Raw genomic sequence first — 7,526 nt, 5'->3', positions numbered from 1 at the left:
CGCCGCTAACTGCCAACAAACGAAAGGTTTAATTTGGTTACATTATGTTGGGTTCAGGCTGTGTTCAGTAAAAACAAGAATAGGGCAAAGATATATTATAGCATTATCGTGATGTGTTCACATGAAATCTCTTTGAATGTACTAATAACCAACTGCTCAGATTTGTTTTATTCCATAAAAATACAATATTTTATTTCCTTATCATTTGAATTGTGTTAATAGATGCCTATAACAAAGTTTAAATTAATTAATTGATGGTTTACACTGACTTCAGGGCAGATGAGATGGTTTGTTGTACAATGGCAAAAAAGAAAGAGCTGGAGCTGTATAATCAAACAACAAATGGATCCGTCAAGAGTAGATGTTTTAATACTGTAGGTTTGGTGCCGCCTTGTGGACAAACACAATTAATGCCATTTTCACATTTTCACCACAAAGCATTCAGGCAAAAACAGAGAGAGAGAGAGAAAATGGCAAGTGCAGTCATCTTTACTTTGAGTCAGTGAGTGTATTTAATTAGCACTAGCATCATCAGATGATCTTTTTACCTGTATACAAACACTGTATTAGTATTAACATGACTGCTAAATAAAAAGGGCGCGAGCAAGGCCCCCAACCATCTCTGGCTTAGGGCCCCTAGACACACAAGGCTGGCCCTGACACTGGGTGCATACTTTAAACTTTGAACAACTCAAGGTACTGTTGTATACCCTCCTGCCACCGAATCAATCTTATTTTTGTTTTAAGAGTAAATTAAACATATTGTTATGAAATTTGACCATCTATATAATGTGGTACATTCTTTCTTAAAGAAGAAAACATAAATAATAAGTTGTCATTGCATGAAACCATTGATCTATTGAGCTTAATGCATCACAACTAATAATCGAAAAATCAAAAGTTGAATCAAGTCAAATGGAATTGTGGATGTGGTGATATTGTGACACTCCTTTTTATATAGTTTAGTTTTTTGCTTAAGTAATCTGACTTTAATCCTGCCAACTACATTTGTGTGAGTGGAATATATAATGCAAATGATTTATATATGTCATGTCCAACATGGAATTAATTGTTAGTGTGAGTCATGAAGGTAAAAGTCAGTGCAGGTGAAGCAATGAGGAAAGGTTCAGGTGTAGAAATACTTACCCAAAGCCTTTCTTATGTCTCAATGTTGCGACCGAAATACATATTTAATGATTAATGACAACATGCAACAGTAATCTTACTAGTTCAAAATGCTGTACATCCTTAGTGTGGTTTCCATAAAATGTATATAAGAAGCTAACTTGTTCACCGTTTTGTTTTTATATATTTTTAAAAGCCGTGAGTGGAAGTACATCTTTTACCTGGCGGTTTCCCTAAAGCTCCGAAGATCCCGTCCTTGGCCACTCCGCGCCGCTCGGCGGCGCTAGTGCACCATCCCGTTCACCCACCGCGAGGAAACACCGAGACGAAGGAGAATGCCGACAGCAGCCCGTGAACACTGCAGTACATGCGACCGTACAACAGCCCGAGCCCTCTGTTCATTTGTTCCCCCTTCTTCTTCTTCTCCTCCTCCTCCAACGCCAGCGACGACACGGAGGAAAACGGCCACCTTTGTTTTGAAGTGAAGTGAGAAGAGCCCCAACGTGTCCGAGAACCCGAACTTTCCGTTGCAGCCCTAAACCGTGAGTAGGCTCCTGGCGTGTTATTTCGGGGCTGCGGAGGATGAGGCGGACGGGGTTGCTGATACGATTTGGGTTCCGGTTGTGTTTATGTAATAATAGTCTGAGCGGACGCAGCTACTCGCCTGTCAGAATTACAACAGCGGTTCACCATAACGTGTACTTCTACCTCTGTGAGCGTTGCGATATTACCCCGTGTGTGTGTGTGTGTGTGTGTGTGTGTGTGTGTGTGCGCGCGCGCGCATGCGTGTCTGTGTTTGTGCTGCGCTACAGTGGGATTTATGGCTGTCATCTTACCTCGGCTTTGCCCTGTCAGCGGTGCCTGCGAAGGTCTAGCCGGGAGACCGCATCATGTTGCTCCCGATCCGCGGCAGGGATGCGGTCATGTGAATGCTATGCTAGCTGCTGCAACATACCCAAGTGCGGATGCAGGTGTGCGCGGATCCGCCGCACACGTTTGCATAAGCCCGGTTGAATGGCGAGCAGGTCGAAACGATTGCACGACGGCGGGCAGACGTGACGTGTATGTACACAGACATACACACGCACACACACACACACACGCACGCGCGCGCGCGCGCAGTGCGGTGCAAACCTGCAAGGTATTTTGAAAGCGCCTCTTCGCTGTCCAGAAAGTGTCACAATTGGATAATGATAAGAAGAAAAAAAGTCAGCAACACTGATTCCCCTGTTGCTTGGACTCCCAAGCGCAGTGGCGATCAAAGATAACATGTGACTGTTATTATTTAATTGTTTTGCTATACCTGCCTTTAACATCTTTGCAAGTGAGGAATCCAGAGTGACGTTTCCCCAGATGCACCCTGACCTGCAACTGATCCAGCTGTGTTGTGTGTCTGCATCAAGTGGGGAGAAGTATAGTCGCCTGACACCAGTTTCTAGAGCTGGAAACAAAAAAGCATGGTGGAAAGGGGCAAGCTAACTAGCCAGTCACTGAATGGGTGAACATGTGACAACTCTTTTTCCGATGTCCGACCTGTCTGTGCGATGCTGCAGGACGTGCTGTCGCCAGACAAGTGATGCGGGTACGATTAGTCTCAAAGGCTGTAACAGGCGTGGCCTGAAAGCACGGTGGCATGAGCAGGCTAGCTGGTCAGGGAGCCACCCGTTCATCTCTGATTCACTAGTACTTAGTTGACTCTTCGATTGCTAAGAAATTAAGCCAACACGAAAGTGCCAAAAACATCAGTTCATTCAAATGGCCACTAGAGGCTGGTCCAAAAGCAAGTCAAACATGTAAACACCAACGACCCCCGTATTGAGACGTCAAACAGACGTGTGCAGCCTGGTTTTGGTCTCTTATATCTCTTATAGCATTTTTCAGCAACTGGTTGGCGCACACTTCATTGTCAGCGTACGTAGGAATGCCATACACAGCCCTACGTCTGTCTGTACTTTGTGGTTGTGTGTTTGGCTGAGGCTGGGATTATCTTAGAGGTCACAACAGGTCATTTTATGCATCAACATTGAGTTTACGAAAGAAAACCGATGGTCTCGCATAGTGATACTGGTATCATTTTTGGGGCAATGTACTGCTTGTCGTACAGGCGTTTTGATTACCTGTATCGCGATGGTTTTAACGCATGCACATTTTTTTCCACTGACACGATATGTATCCGGAGGGGAGAAAGAAAAAAATATATATATATATATCTTCTCCGTGATTGCTGTCACACTGGGATACCGTTGGTTGCTGGCTGCAATCAATTCAAAGGCAGATATACAACTTGAAATCTGCACGTTGACAGTGCTCCTTGTTTTCCTTTTCCATTCAATTTCAACTTATTGTGGCCATAAACGATGAATACAATGTAACCACTTGCCCGTTGTTTCAATGAGAATGGTGTAGAGTATGTGTCTTTACCTCAACAGGCTTTTTAGGCTTTCACATATTACAAAAGGCACCCCCTTGGCCCATTTAATTCAGTTGTGTATGTGATTATATATATATATAAGCAAAAGTGGACCTCCATTATGTGTATGAAACCTCCATTGCTATCCGACCCCGGTTCCACTGGTTCAACGTAACCTCCTTATCTGATGAATGATGAATATTCGTTACAAGTCTCGGTATTGCCTGTGCCTGATGCGCTTCTCACCACGCTTGCTAATTACTGTAACTGACCAGCTGGACTTCAAGCCAACCTCTCACAGTTCCTCACGGGGTTGCTTCATAGAGTCACATCAGTCAGAGAAAAGCCAGAAAGAAGAAGTTCCGCGCTTACACTGCACCTGACCATGAACTAGTTGTTTGTTTGTGTGCGTGATTTGTTTGGTGTCATCACTTCCTTGAAGAAAGACCGTTTGAAATAATAATGAATGAATGAGTGTAACAAAGTTTGCTCTCGAGCCCAGTGGTGTTCCCCCCATTCTGAGTTAACCACGAGTCAACAGGCTCACATTTTCTTTTCCTTTTCTATTTTTCTTTCAAACAATGCAGCACACATTTTTTTTTTTTGTTGCAGAAAAACAATGCAAAGGAGAAGCATTTTCCCAACAAACTCTTGCCTTCGCTTCAAGAAATAATGCGGAGTGATTGAATCCACTCGCAGCTGTGCGGGATAAGCAATTTGGCTGATGTGGCGAGTTAAAAGGAGTAATTGAGGTTTTTTGCAAAATACAGTCGCGAGTAGTCGTCTGAAACTAAATACTGTTGGGGGGGCGCGGAGCAAATACTGATCAAAGCTAAGCCGAAGGGCCGGCTATACACAAGACCCCACCGTGTATATTTGACAAACTGCTGCAGAACTCCACTTGCTGAGGTGACAAGTTTAAAGAGGGGAAACAATCTGCTTAGACCAGGCACAGTGTAGTGCTGACTGTGGGTGTGTGTGTGTGAAAGAGCAAAGTTCAGCCAGCGCTGCTGCGTCGTGCCTTCCCAAGAAAGCTGTTTGCAGTTGAGGTGCTGCACTAGCTCTGTGGTCGTGGGGAGGCTGCTGCTAGGCTGCTGCTACCCGTGCTGATGAATTGTCACTGGCTGTCAGAGGATTCTCCCCCCTTTCTTTTTTCATGCTCCTGTAACGCATAACTGAAGGCAACCAAAAGCCCTGATGAACACATCATGGGTAAGGCGCTATGCAGCGATGGCTGATGGGTAGTGATGAGCAAAACACACTGGAAGAAGCTGCTGGGTACTTTGAGTGTTTTTGCTCGCATTGCACACATTTAGGCCTACAAAGACCCATGATTGATGACCTTAACATGACCTCATAATCAACTTTTTTAAGAAGGGGCACGTTTTCTTTGTCGGTTTCTCTAACTGTCCCTTCTTCCCCTAGTTTAGGGTTTGTGTCGTGAATTATTATAATTTTTTTTGCCAGACCAAATAACTACCGGCCAAAATTTTGGCAAATTGTCCCTTTTGGCGAGAGGAGCACCTTCTAGACCGGCCAACATATTTGTTTGCAAGCCAAACTATTTGAATGCGCAGGTACCCCTGAAATAAAGTCTGTCCTAGCTGCCTCCACAACAGAGTGCCTTCCTGAACATACTTTCGTTCCCCCGCAGTGCTGCTAAAAAAAAATCCTAAGGTCTGTGGGACCAAGTTCAGCTCAGTTGACTTGCACTTCCTTGAATTCTGATGTGGATGGAAAACAAGCCGGCCAGCTTCAGGGATGCGTGTTTTTTGTTTGTCTGATGGCGCTTGGAAAAGAACATATTTCCCTGGGGGAAGTCAAACTCACCAAACTCTCTTTGAATTCCTGCACGCTCGTTATCAGTGGCCACTCGCGTACCATTTGTCGCTTCCAGCTGCGCATCCTTTGTGCTGTGTGTTTTTTCCTGACACGCACATCCTGTTTTCTTCACCCCCACTTGGCTATCGGTAGATCTGAGCAAACGGCAGCTAGAATTGGGGAAAAAAAGGTTTTAAGAGGGGACAGGAAGCACTTGTAAGGGGAAAAGGCAGGGCGGTCGCTCATGACCCGTTATCAGTTTAGAGCTTTAAAAAGTGGCTTTGAGTCTAAACGAGAGGTCCACAGTGTATTAGAAGCGGCCCCAGTTCCTGTGAGAAGACACGTCTGCTCTGATGCGGACGAGACGCAGAGGGGTCGCTGACTGTGGTTGCGTTTGTCCCTTTCAAAGTTAACTTTTGTGGACGCGCTCACTGTCAAGGTGGCGAGCGAGGTTCGGACCTCACTCGCGTTTGGGTCCTCACGCTCAATCGCATTCTGCTGGTGAGCTCCCCCTACATTGAGTTCAGATCGGAGTTCAGGCGTGGACGGCATGTGGGCACAATCTGGACAAATAATGTTTTGATTTGAGAGGCTTCGTACAGCGCTTTGTTTTATTGTGTAAGTACAGGCTGTGTGAGTATGCGCTTACTTTTTTATTATTTATTATTACTGCGTCGGCATTAAGAGGTCAGAGCAGCGAGCAGCGCGACTCAGCTACGTGTCTGCTGGGTCTCTTCTAGCAACTCAAAGTCTTGCCTAATTTATTTATTTATTTTTCCCCCTAATGTTTTGCACGTTCGATGCAAAAGTAGACGTTGACATGAGCTTTAGACTGTATATCAACATCACATCGGCAGCACTACTACAGTTTCAATGTCTGTATCTGTGGGTTATAGGCACTGAAATGTTCTCAGTGCAGCGTTTTAGAAAATGCTGTGACTTGCTCGGCTCCATGAATGATTTGATTACTAATTTTTATTATTTACACATGAGCGCACCGTCAGGGGGGAAAAAAAAAACAACCTAAAACATAAACGCGATAGTTGACATTAAAATGAAACGGTCTGGAACTGACGGCAGCTTCCGCAGGCAGAGGGGCTCGGGAGTCACAATTCCGTTGTGCCCTGCAGTTCAAATTAGTATGTTTTACACAGACTGATTGAAACTGGCCACTCTCGTAAAATGAAGTCAAATATCTGTTCTGTCATATACGATGTTTGCTCAAGGCTTCTTGTTACTAAATACACGCTATGTACCAGTGTCAACGCCTCGGCACGAGCAGGCAGGGTGGTATTGGATATCAGTCTATGTATGTTAGTGTCAAAGTCATGTACCCACAGTTGTGAACAGGGTATCAAAGATGCACATCATCATTTTGTATTAATCTGAGACGGTTAGAAAGCCGTGGTTGCCTTTTTATTCATTTGAATAAAACTCTTCCACATAACCACTGAGAAAGTAAAGGGTCAAGGGCATGCATTTATCTATGGTGTATTGCACAGATATAATGATGGCTTGAATAAAGTAGCTTGTGGAGATTGTGTTTGACCTTCCAACAAAGCAGCGATGTATAATGTATTTGTACGTACGTATGCATACACTTCCCCTACCACTCCGGAAACCCTTTCAGAAGCCAAATAGTGCACCAAGCTTTTTAAAAAATTTCAATTTGTATTTAACTTTTTCATCTATTTCAGGTAAAGCTTGTTTTGTAGGAAAGGGAACAACTTTTTGCATTTTGTAGCGTACCTAATTTCCTGCTATTTGTCAGTACAAAGTGTACCAAAGCAACTCCTTTCTCGCCATGCCATGTTAAGTGCACTTTGCTATTCAGACCAACATAAAACTAAAATAAAAAACAAAGAAAAAGGACATTTGTGGATCACATGGAAATCAGACCTTCATGTCACACTAAGCCGAGTCGGCGCCGGCTTTCTGCTAAAGCAATCCCTTTTACTATAAGATACAGGCCCAAGTAAAGGGGTATTCCAGATCAGACTGTATATATCAGCACAAAAGGCTGCAACTTTGGACAATGGAGTGAGGATGGTGCATGGTAGTTTTATTTTATTCGGATAAAGCAGCATGACCTAGGCTTGCATGGCTAATACATTCTGGACTTCCCTGAGGGGAGAGACACATCAGTGCCGCCCCATCACCCCCGTCACCG

General features: G+C 44.3%; 1 protein-coding gene across 3 annotated transcripts in view; it reads left to right on the top strand.

Moving 5' to 3' along the window:
• The first annotated feature begins 1,434 nt into the window (after positions 1-1,434).
• adarb1b (adenosine deaminase RNA specific B1b) overlaps positions 1,435-7,526 on the top strand; it is a 98,489-nt gene continuing 92,397 nt past the window's right edge. For 2 of the 3 annotated variants that reach the window (XM_034561759.1, XM_034561761.1), the window contains exon 1: positions 1,456-1,667. The gene's annotated coding sequence lies outside the window, so the exon portion shown is untranslated. Of the gene's footprint in view, positions 1,668-7,526 lie in introns of all 3 variants that reach the window. The other variant, XM_034561758.1, reaches the window with a different exon arrangement.

This window comes from Cyclopterus lumpus, chromosome 21 (genome assembly GCF_009769545.1).
Source record: "Cyclopterus lumpus isolate fCycLum1 chromosome 21, fCycLum1.pri, whole genome shotgun sequence".
NCBI lineage: Eukaryota > Metazoa > Chordata > Actinopteri > Perciformes > Cyclopteridae > Cyclopterus > Cyclopterus lumpus.
Note: the sequence above shows the minus strand (reverse complement) of the source record. Positions and strands in the feature narration are given on the sequence as shown.